Here is an 11770-nt window from a genome sequence, read left to right as displayed (position 1 = left end):
GTGTATTGTTAGACACAAGAGAAGTGGCATACATGGATAATTTCACAAACTTCAGGGAATACTTCCTGACTGTCATAGTTCCTTGTTTAAGGTTGATAAACAGCTCCCAAGTTATCGGAACTCCTCCCAATGTTCTGCTATCCTGCCACATCTTGCACCAACTTTGTGCAACTTCCTTGAGTTGATACGAAGCCAACTTTACATTCTCAATATTTGTGGCCCCCATAGCCACGAAGATATTATGCAACTCGTCCACAAACTTATGGGGGTCCTTTAATGTATTAGACCCTATGAAAATAGGATGACTCATCCTCTTGAAGTCTATCATCTTGTAAGCTATGGTACGAACCGCTAGGTTTTCCCTCTGAATATTTTGTCCGTTGACTTGCTCAGTCAAGGCCTGACCCTTAATTGTGATGTCCGATTCCATTTGTGCCGGAGATTCCCTCACCACAACATTAGTCAACCCAATAGAGTAAATCGGCATGGCTGCTCCTATAGCTGGAGCCTATAGTGGAACTTTATTATCCCCGTAAGCTACTCCTCTCCTCCGACCAATTGCTCTTCTATTGTTCATTCTCTGATAACAACTAATGTACCATGGTTTAACGGTACTTTTAATGCTTTTGTCTTATGTTTGGTGTGTGTCTAAAAGCCTTTATGTATTGATTTTTATGTAAGTTTCTCCTATTTGCAGGGAATATGTCCATAGATGAACGCAGAAGTTTTTGAGCGAGAAATGAAGAAGAGACCACCTACGGAGATTTTGAGTGTCCGTCTAGTCTGTGACGGTCAGTAGGTGGCATCGTAGTGAGGAGAGAAGTTGCTGAAGGAAGATGGGAAAGTTTGACCTAGTGTTGGATTATGGAAGCCCATGACGGACTGTCATAGCCATGACGGTCCGTCCTCCTGGTCCATCGTAATAATCAGAGAGTAGTCCCAGTACCCAAATTCCAAGAAATTAATGTTATTATGGAACGGATACCATCGATGGACTGTTATTCTTGAAACATCCGTCATACTTTTTCGTTGAGGATAATGAAGAAAGTAGCAGAAGAATTTGTAAAGTATTGGACGACGGAGGGCATGACGGCCCGTCGTGACCACTACAGTCCGTCAACTCAGATGGGTTTGGACAGATTTCAAGTTATTAGAATCCTTATTTTATTAGGTTTTTGTTTTATTATAAATAGTTTGAAAAACCTCATTTTGGTGTTAGACTTTTCGACAATTTTTAGTTCTCTTATTATAAATAATTGGTACACTTTAGATGTCTTTTTAATGGATGGACAACGTTAGAACTCGCCTTAATGATACTTGTCGGACCAAGGAGATAGATAATAGGAAAATAATTATCAACATAGATTTAGTGTACACTATCTAATAGGCTAGTGTCGGTTGGTACGTGGTAATTACTTAGTCAAATATCAAATACAATGCTTACTATGATGTAAAGGTAAGGGTTAGTATAGCAACACACTTAGCTGGACCAAGGTGCGGAGTGAAATTTTCTAGATGTCGGACCAAGGATTTAGAGATACGTAACTTATCACTTTAAATGCAAAATACTATGAAAGAATTGGTATAGTTAGAATTATGAAGTTAGGAACGTGTGGGGAACACATGAGACCTAGTTACTTTTATTAATTGATTAAACTCTGAGATTTGAATCTGTTAGTTGTTTACTGACTATAGTTAATTCTTTTCATTAACTTAGAAATAAAAACCTGTTTTTTGTTTTTGATTTTCCAGGGAAATAGTTGAATAAATAATAGTAGTAATAGAATATAGTTAAATATGAACTATTTTTCTCCTGGGATCGATCCTAACCTCATTAGTTGGGTTTTTGACTTGATACGACCTCTTTACTTCTTATTTGAGAAAAAAGTTTGAGCTTATAAAATTTTAGAGCCGCTGTCGGGGAAAGTAGCTTTTAGATTAACTTAAACTTATTAGAAAGGTTTAGTCAATATTTTCTTAATTTTACTTTTCTATTTTTTTATTCTTGTAGAAATAACTTCCTTCTATGCCAAATACACGGAGAGGAAGAGAACCCTTGTTTCCCTACGACAACGAATTAGAGCGTATACTTTGCAATATAAATCAAAACTGGGGTATAAACATTGATGACCCAAACCAGAACATCCCAGCTCCAGTTGATGCTCATGGTCAGTTATTACCTAATGGTCCTGGTGAAAATCAACAAAGGGGATAAAATCCCTCTCTACGTCCTCTAGAATAATACAGAGCTTATGATAATATTGCAGACTATGATGGGCCACTTGTTTTTCCCCCTCTACCACAAGGCCACACCTTTGTTGTAACTTGTAGTGTGATGCAAATGCTCAGTTCTAGAGGTTTGTTTTCAAAGCTACCTTCTGAGGACGCATATGCCCATATAACTAATGTAAGGCCAATGTATAAACGATGTGTAGGGAGGCCTTATTTGAATTTGGATATAATAAGTCTAATTGTATTTCCTCTCTCACTGACGGGAGAGGCTGCTATTTGGTTCACTGAGCTCTCTTATAACTCAATTTTAACTTGAAACCAACTAAGGAACGTTTTCTTTGCACGTTAGTACCCGATCTATAAGAAACTAAATCACAAAGATAGAGTGAAAAATTTTGTGGCACTACCAGGAGAGTCAGTTAGCTGTTCTTCGGATAGATTCACTTTAATTTAAAAAAGTGTCCCCAATAACCGCATAGATGATGAGTCACTGAAGGAATACTTATATCAAGGACAGGATGATAATAGTAAAACGGTATTGGATACTATAGTGGGTGGTTCTTATGGGGAGTGTCCTTATGCCGAGATTGCCGAAAAGTTAGACAAAATCTCCCAGAATAATAAAACTTGGAGTAATAGGAAGTCAGATACTGGAAGAAATACCTTTACAGTGCAATACACACACAACCCGCCACAGATGAGATTCGTGAAGATATAGATCATATGAGAACAGAGCTTGGGTTAGTATTGAAACATGTCACTTGGGGTGTAGAAAAGATAAACGCAGTGAACTACTTATCTAAACCACTACAACCAAATGATGAATATTATTATGAGGAGGATTCCTATGCGGTAAATGAGCAGATGGGGGATTTACGATTGAATTCCCAAGGCTCAAATTAGGTTAATTGGCGCCAAGGTAAAGGGAACCAGCGTCAGAACTATGGTAACTATAACCATGGGGGTAATTATTTTCAAGATGGAAACTGAAACCGCCAAAACAACTTCAACAGAGGTAACTATGGTAACAGAAATGATAGTAATTAGCCCTATGTTACTTCTTAAAATCATGAAGTTGATCCTATGAATGGTTGAGGTATTATGGAGTGAATTGAGGATGTGTTGCACAAAATGATGAGGAGGTTCGATGCTTGTGATGAGCACACTAAAGAGTTAAGGAGTGATTTAGCAGGTATTGGGCATAAAGTCTACACACATGATATTGGTTGATCAACTTGAGTTGCAAATGGCCCAATTATCTGCGGCATTAAACACACAGCAACCGGGCACTCTTCCTAACAATACTGTCCAAAATCCGAAAAATGATAGACACTGCATGGTAATCAATACTCGGGGTGGTAAGCAAACCATTGACCAAACTGTGTTGTCTAATGAGGAGAAGGTTATAAAATATAATAATAGATTTGTAGAGGTTAGTGGTGAAGTAGAAGATAACACTGGAAAAGATAAAGTGCCAAAAAAGGTAACTCCCGTGCCTAGACCCCCCCCCCCTTTACTCAAAGATTAGTGAAAACGACTGAGCATGATAATTATCGGGGTTTTGCAACAATGTTGAAGTTGCTTTCTACCAATGTCCCTTTGGTAGAAGCTCTAGAACAAATGCTCGGTTATGCCAAGTTTATGAAAGGTCTGTTTACAAAGAAAAGATTGGTCACTTTTGATGATGATGATAGAATGCAACATTGTAGTGCTATTGCTACAAGATCTCTAGTACAAAAGAAAGAAGATTCGGATGCTTTTACTATTCCTTGTACAATCGGGTTATTACATTTTGCGAAAGCATAATGGGATCTGGGCGCAAGAATAAATCTCATGCCCCTCTCGATTTAAAAGAAGTTGGGTTTGGATGATCCAAAGACCACTGCGATGCAGCTACTGATGGCCGATCGAACAGTAAAAAGGCCTATAGGGATACTCCATGATGTGCTAGTAAAAATGGAGTCATTTATATTTTCTGGTAGATTTTGTTAGTTTTGATTGTGAAATCAATTTTGAATTGCCTATTATTCTTGCGAGGCCATTACTTGCTACAGGTAGAGCCTTAGTTTATATGGAAAAGGGGCAGGTGAAATTTCGGTTGAAGAATCAAGAAGTGACCTTCAACATTTATAGGTCAATGAGGAAGAGTGGTGAGATCCAATCGGTATATGCTATATCCTACAAAGTTGATAAGTCATCTAAGACACAAATAGAGGAATGTCTAGGTGTATAAGCATTAGTGGCAGTGATAATGAATTTTGATGATGATTGCATTGAAGAGTATGGGTCATTAGTCACGACTCTTAATCGTGGTGATATTCGGGTTAAACCAAAGAAATATGAGTTAGGAATGAAGAATCGCGAGTCTCCACCCACGAAACCATTTATAGAAGAGGCTCAAAAGTTTGAAATAAATTCTCACCCACCACATATCAGGTATGAATTCTTAGAAAATTGTGACACTTTGCCGGTAATCATTGCATCAGACCTGAATAAACAACAAGTTGAGAGTTTGGTAAAGTGCTAAAAAGGTGGAGAAGGGCTATTGGGTGGAGTATTGTGGACATTATTGGGATCCCTCCTTGTATTTGTTCTCATAATATCCAACTCACGCCCGATCATAAGCCAAGTATTGATCACCAGAGATGCTTAAATCCACCTATGCAAGAGGTAGTGAAAAAGGAAATCATTAAATGGTTTGATGCCGGAGTAATATACCCGATCGCCGATAGTAGTTGGGTATGCCCTATTCAGTGTGTACCTAAGAATGGTGGAATTATTTTGGTCCCTAATAAGAAAAATGAACTTGTTCTAATGAGACTTGTTATTGGATTGAGGGTGTGTATGGTTTATCGTAAATTAAACGCATGGACCGAAAAATACCTTTTTCCTATGCCCTTCATGGATAAGATGTTGGATAGACCTGCCGACAAAGGGTGGTACTATTTTCTTGATAGATATTCGGAGTGTAATCAAATTTCTATTGCAATAGAAAATCAAGAGAAAACCACCTTTACTTGTCTATATGGGACATTTGCATTCAAGAGTATGCCATTTGGGGTTTGAAATGCACCCGCCACATTTCAGAGAGGTATGATGTCGATATTCTCCGACATGGTGAATAATACTATTGAAGTTTCTATGGATGATTTTTCAGTGGTTCGTGAATCATTCAAGCGGTGTTTGAGCCATTTATCTGAGGTTCATAAGAGATGTGAAGTCTGTAATTTAGTACTAAATTGGAAAAAATTCCACTTCAATGTGAAAGAAGGTTTTGTTTTGGGTCATCGCATTTCAGAAAAGGGCTTAGAGTTTGATCGAGCTAAAGTCGAGGTAATAGAGAGACTTCCCCCACCAATCTCTGTAAACGGTGTGAGAAAATTTCCTGGTCATGCAGGGTTTTAGATTCATCAAAGATTCTTAAAAACTTGCGCATCCGTTGTGCAAACTGCTGGAGAAAGATTGTAAGTTGTATTTTGATGAATCCTTTCTTAAAGTTTTCGGCGAGCTAAAAGAAAAATTGGTGTCTACACCTATCATTATTTCTCCGGATTGGAACATTCCATTTGAGGTGATGTGCGATGCTAGTGGGGTTGATCTTGGTGTTGTTTTGGGACAAAGAAGGAACAAAATCTTTCACCATTTTTACTATGCTACTTATGCCCTAAATGAATCCCAGAAGAACTACACAATGACAGAGCGAGAAGTCCTTGTAGTGGTCTTTGCTTTTGAAAATTTTTGCTCCTATTTGCTAGGTACTAGAGTTATTGTGCATACTGCCCATTCATCATTGAGATATTTGATGGAAAAGAAGGATGTGAAATCGGGGTTGATTCGTTGGGTATTATTGCTACAAGAATTTGACTTCGAGGTGAGGGATAGAAAAGGGACCGAAAATCAAATTGTCTATCACTCTTCCCGTCTAGAAGATGAAGCTATGAGAGAGTTAGGGGATAAGATTGATATTGATGATACTTTCCCCGATAAGCATGTATTGGCTACCTCAAGAGACTTGATTCCATGGTTCACAGATTTTGTGAACTATCTGGCTAGCAATATTGTTCCATCGGACTTGTCCTTTCATCAAAGAAAAAAGTTCCTGTAAGATGTCAAGATTTTCTTTTGGGATGAAACATACTTATATAAGAGTTGTGACAATGGGCTTATTCGGCGTAAAGTGCCAGGAGTTGAGATGTTGAATGTTTTAGAGGCATGCCATTCCTCACCCATTGGAAGACATCATAATTGTACCCGAACCGCTCATAAGATATTACAACATGGTTACTATTGGCGAACTATTTATCAAGATGCTCATGAGTTTGCCAAAGCATGTGATAGATGCCAAAGACATGGCGGTATTTCAATAAAGCAAGAGCTCCTTCTGAACCCCATTCTTGTGATTGAGTTATTTGATGATTGGGATATTGAATTTATGGGTCCTATTGTGATTTCTCATGGAATGAAGTATATTTTAGTAACGGTTGATAATGTATCTAATAGGGTAGAAGATATCGCCCTCGAAAACAATGAAGGGAAGAGTGTCACTACATTCTTCAAAAAGAATATATTCTATCGATTTGGTACCCCAAGGGCCATTATTAGTGATGGGGGATCCCACTTTTGCAACAAATTGTTAAAGGAATTATTGGAGAAATATGGGGTTCTCCATAATGTTGACACTCCTTACCATCCTCAAACTAGTGGGCAAGTTTAAATGTCAAATAGGGAGATCAAACATATATTGTCAAAAACACTGAACACTAGTAGAACGGATTGGTCAAGGAGGCTTGATGATGCTCTTTGGGTCTACCGGACAGCGTTTAAGACTCCCATAGGTATTTCCCCATACCAACTTGTATATGAGAAAGATTGTCATCTTCCATTTGAATTAGAGCGTAAAGTCATGTGGGCTATGAAGAAGTTGAAAATGGATTGTAATGAAGCTGGACAATAACTGTTAACTAGGTTGAATGAAGTCGATGAATTTCGCCTGAAAGATTAAGAAAAATCAGCCCTCTACAAAGAAAAGATAAAGAAGTACCATGACCTAAAAATTGAAATACAAGAGTTTATTGATTGGAATTCAGTTCTTTTATACAATTCTAGGTTGCGCTTGTTTCCGGGCAAGCTCAAGTCCAAATGGACTGGCCCTTACTTGATCACCCAAGTACTCCCTCATGGATCAGTTGAGTTTGAAACCAACGAGGGTTTGCGGTTTAATGTGATGGAAAACAAATAAAAATCTATTCCGGCATTCTTAATCGGTGACTGAAGTGATTGAGGCATACCATCTTAATGAAGTTTTAGTAATCAAGTGTCTTCAGTCATGCCGCGACATTAAATCAGGCGCTGGTTCGGAGGCAACCCAATACATATCCTATAAAAACTATAGTTTTCTTTCAAATTATGTAGCATTTTCTACTAACGGGTTTTAAATTTGGAGGTAGCACATCACCAGGAAATTTTGAAGAAAATCACTCCACAACATTCATTGACGGATACATCAACGTACTGTTATGCTTGCAATGGAGCATAGCATGAATCCGTCGTGCAGGGAATGTTTTTCATTTATTTTAAAAATTAGTGCATCCGTGATGGAACCCATGATGGACCGTGGCATTGGCCACGGACCATCTTCGGGGACTCATTGCATCATTAACCAATAACCCAACCCGACCCGGCTGGGGAATTTTAATAGATTTTAACCTTTTAAACTCCCCACCCCTTCATTTAAACCGTTTCATTCCCTCTTTTTCCCATATCCTCCCTTTCCAACTTCCTGCCTTTCTCATCATCTTCTCCATAAACTAATCCACATCACTTCCCCAAATCCGAAAATCTACTTTCTACCGGTCGAAGTCTGCGACTGTATTTCTACTCTTGATAGTTGAGTGCCTCACTTGCTTATTTTTCTCATATTCTCATGTATGTGTCTCTTATCACTACCCATTTACATTGAATTTTTGTTTTTCAATTATTATTGGCCTATTTCTTTTTTGTGGGTCTTTACTCTTTGATCAAATTTTGTCTTACCTAGGTTGAGAGTCCCTAGAATTGCCTTGTTACAACTCGAGAAATTGGTGTTTTAACATATGTAGTTAGCTATGTATTTGGGTTATAAACATGTAGCTTAATATCAAGTATTCCGTTTGAGTCACAGGGGATTATTGTGGCATCCTCAGTTTTTTCACAGAATGATAGAGCGAGACTCCAATGACGGACCGTCGTACCCACGATGGACAGTCATAGGGTCTGTTCGAACACTCTACTATTCATTTTCTCTAAGTGTCCACCAACGGACATATGCGACGGACCGTCGTTACCACGATGGTCCATCCTGCACAACCGCTATGGTTGTCAGAGACCATATTCCAATGGATTTCCAACTTTTTCTAGGTGTCCTCTTACACACATCTACGACAGACCTTCGTAACCACGACGGTCCATACTGCACAACCATTATGGTTGTCAGAGAAATCCTTGTCCTAATGGTCTCCATTTTTTTTCTAAGTCTCCACTAACAGACATCTATGATGGACCGTTGTAGCCTCGACAGTACGTTTTTCACAACCGTAATGGTTGTCAGAAACCCTATTTCTAAGGATCTCCAACTTTTTTCGAGTGTCCTCTAAAGGACATCTACGAGGGACCGTCGTACCCCTGACGGACCATCCTGCACAACCGTCATGGTTGTTAGAGACCCTTGTCCTAAGGGTCTCCATTATTTTCTATGTTTCCACTAACGAACATCTATGATGGACCATCGTACCCTCAACGGTCCGTTCTGCACAACCTTCATAAAGGTTAGAGACCCCTATCCTAAGGGTCTCCATACTTTTTCTAAGTGCCCTACGATAGACATCGACAACGGACCGTCATTATCACCACGGTCCATCCTTCTTATCCTTCATAACTCTCAGAGAATTTCCTTCTGAGGGTCTCAAAATAAACATTGTTGAAGTATGAAATGACGGACCCCATGACGTTTCGTAATACTCACGACGGGCCATGACCTGGTCCATCCTGTTTCACTGCTACTACAGAGTTGTCATTACAACTTTGCTCTAATGTGTATTTTGTCTCCTTTTTTCTTGTCTTGTTTTCTCCTTCTAGTACTAATAATGATTATTTATAGGTACTATCTCTAATGGCACTGAAATAAGATTCAGTTTACACACATGGGTGTTCAAAGTATGTCGCCCCATCTGCCCGACTGGTTATAGGCTTTGATGATGAGGATGATCCCGAGTGCGTGCCCCCAGGCACTCGCACTCCAGCACAAGCTACACGTGCAACAAGAGCTATGCCCAAAAAGGTGGCGTCCGGTGTAGTCACTGCCTCCCAGTCTGTTAGGGAGCGCACACTGACTCGCCCGCCTTCTGGGTCAGCTACACAAGAAGAAGGAGTGTCTTGTTCCATAGTAGTTTCGTGGTCGGAGGAAGTATGCGGATCCGCAGAAGTGTCTACACCCGCCATGGCTGGACAATCTGCCTCGTCTGATGAGGCTTAAAGTCCTGATTCTACACTTGGCTTAGCGACTGGAGTTCCCGCCTTGGTTTCCGACAATCCCACTGGTGGTGTGTCGCCGGGCAAAACCAATTGTATTAAGACGCCAAGCTTCTAAATGATAAATGTGTCATGACACAGACCCTTACACAGGAGAGGCGGGTCCTTACGGGAAGTCTCCCCACCATGCCAGATGTCCACACTCTCTTCACCAGACACTGGCTATAGTGGACAACTTATTCTTTGGGCCGCTACACTGAGGAGTTGGTTCGAGAGTTTAGCGCCTCTTATGTGCCTACTCTCCGATCACAGATCCATAGGAGGGATGCCCCCGCAAAACAAGCCCCACTTGAGCACATCAGAGTACGCACCATACAAGTCGACATCTCCCTGTCAACCATCCACCGATATCTTTATGGAAAGGATGTTAATAACACCAAGACCCTTCTCACCACCGAGTTCGACTACCAGTGGCAAATTGTTAAAGTGGGTCGATTATTGCTTGAGCCATCGCTGAGAGAGACTACCATGAGGTAGATGTCCCAACACTTATCTATTGATGGAGAGGCTACCGACTGGGTAATGGAGCCGAAGGGAGTCATCAAGAAGGATAACTTCACCTTCACGGCTATGTTTCTATGGATGATTCTCTGCCACTGCCTCTCCCCCTCGGATGTTGATAATATAGTTACATGGGGTCGCGCAGTTATGATGGCAGCAATGACTGTCAGATTTGAGGTTGACTTTGCTTGGCTTCTTCAGGCGGTCATGCACTAGAGAGATTTTAAGGTCACCACTACTTACTCTTTTCCGTGCATGGTATTTTCATTATGCAGGTCCGCAGGTGTGTCCATCTGGCACATTGATCAGCTCAAGGCTCTACAGGGCAATGTTGATATCCGCCTCATCAAGGATGATGCAAATGAGTTGGCTCCACGCGAAGGTCCCCGTCCATAGGTGCATAAACTTGGAGAGAATCGGGATGACATTGTAGCGCATGCTCCAACGGCTACGCATGCTACTTTAACACCCACTAGAACTACCCTGGTCAAGTCTATCTCTTGTAGTAGAACAGCCCCAAGCTCCTTTCGCTCATCCCCTTCCCCCGGTCTGTTCCCGCTTGCTAGGGTCCAGAAACTAGAGGCTCAAATTGACACACTTTTGCATCACATCCAGTCTTGGATGTAGAGGTCTATTGCTGAGGCAGAGCAGAGCTTGGAGCATAAGATGGAAGAGCACACAGAGAGGAAGATCGCAGAGGTTCATCAGCGCTTAGACTCTTTTGAGTTGAGGGTGCTAGCTAGTCCAGCCCCTCCAGTGGACGTGTCGACCCTTCTGGATACGGTTGAGAGCTTGCGAGCAGATCTTGATATGATCCTAGAGGCTTGGGTGCCTGAGTCTGAGGCCCCTTCTACAAAGCTTGCTGAGGACACAATGTTGGCTTCTTTATACGCCACTTCATAGATTCCACCACCTCCCCGTCGAGAATATGACAAGAGTCATAGGGGTCAAGAGGAGGATTAGGCTAGGTAAAGGAAGAAGGAGCGTCGTGAGATGGAGGCTGCGAGGAGAGCCTCGATTGTTGATGTGGAGGCATGTAAGATTAGGGTTGTACAGTCAGCTGTCGGGGCATCTTGCTCAAGAGATGTGGAGACAGCGGGAGGCACGACTAATAGTGTTGTTGCTTATGAGGACACTACTAAGATGTCCAGACTATATATGTAGTAGGTACAGGAGAACCAGACCCACCAACTTGCTGTTTGCTGGTGCTTTGCGCCTCAGGTTTGCTTCACCTACCACTCTCGTATTTCAATATTTTTATGCATTGGGGACAATTGCATATATTTTTGTTGGGGGTGGGGTAAATGGAAAGTGAGTGCTACAGTGTAGTCTGAGTAGCCCAATTCACGATCCTCTTTTGGGGTTTTTTTACTTATGTTCTTTTCCCCCCAAAAGACTGATTAATTTTATTGTTGAACTGGCATGTTATTTCTTCTATACAATGTATAACTCTGAATCATGATGGCTAAAA

At 40.8% G+C, this 11770-nt stretch overlaps 1 pseudogene; it reads left to right on the top strand.

The window, feature by feature from the left end:
• Positions 1 to 485: 485 nt before the first annotated feature.
• Positions 486 to 9742, top strand: LOC138349220 (uncharacterized; annotated as a pseudogene).
• The last annotated feature ends 2028 nt before the right edge of the window (positions 9743 to 11770 follow it).

This window comes from Solanum lycopersicum, chromosome 6, assembly GCF_036512215.1.
Source record: "Solanum lycopersicum chromosome 6, SLM_r2.1".
Taxonomy (NCBI): domain Eukaryota; kingdom Viridiplantae; phylum Streptophyta; class Magnoliopsida; order Solanales; family Solanaceae; genus Solanum; species Solanum lycopersicum.
The sequence above is the reverse complement of the archived record's forward strand: the minus strand, read 5'-3'. Positions and strand labels throughout refer to the sequence as shown.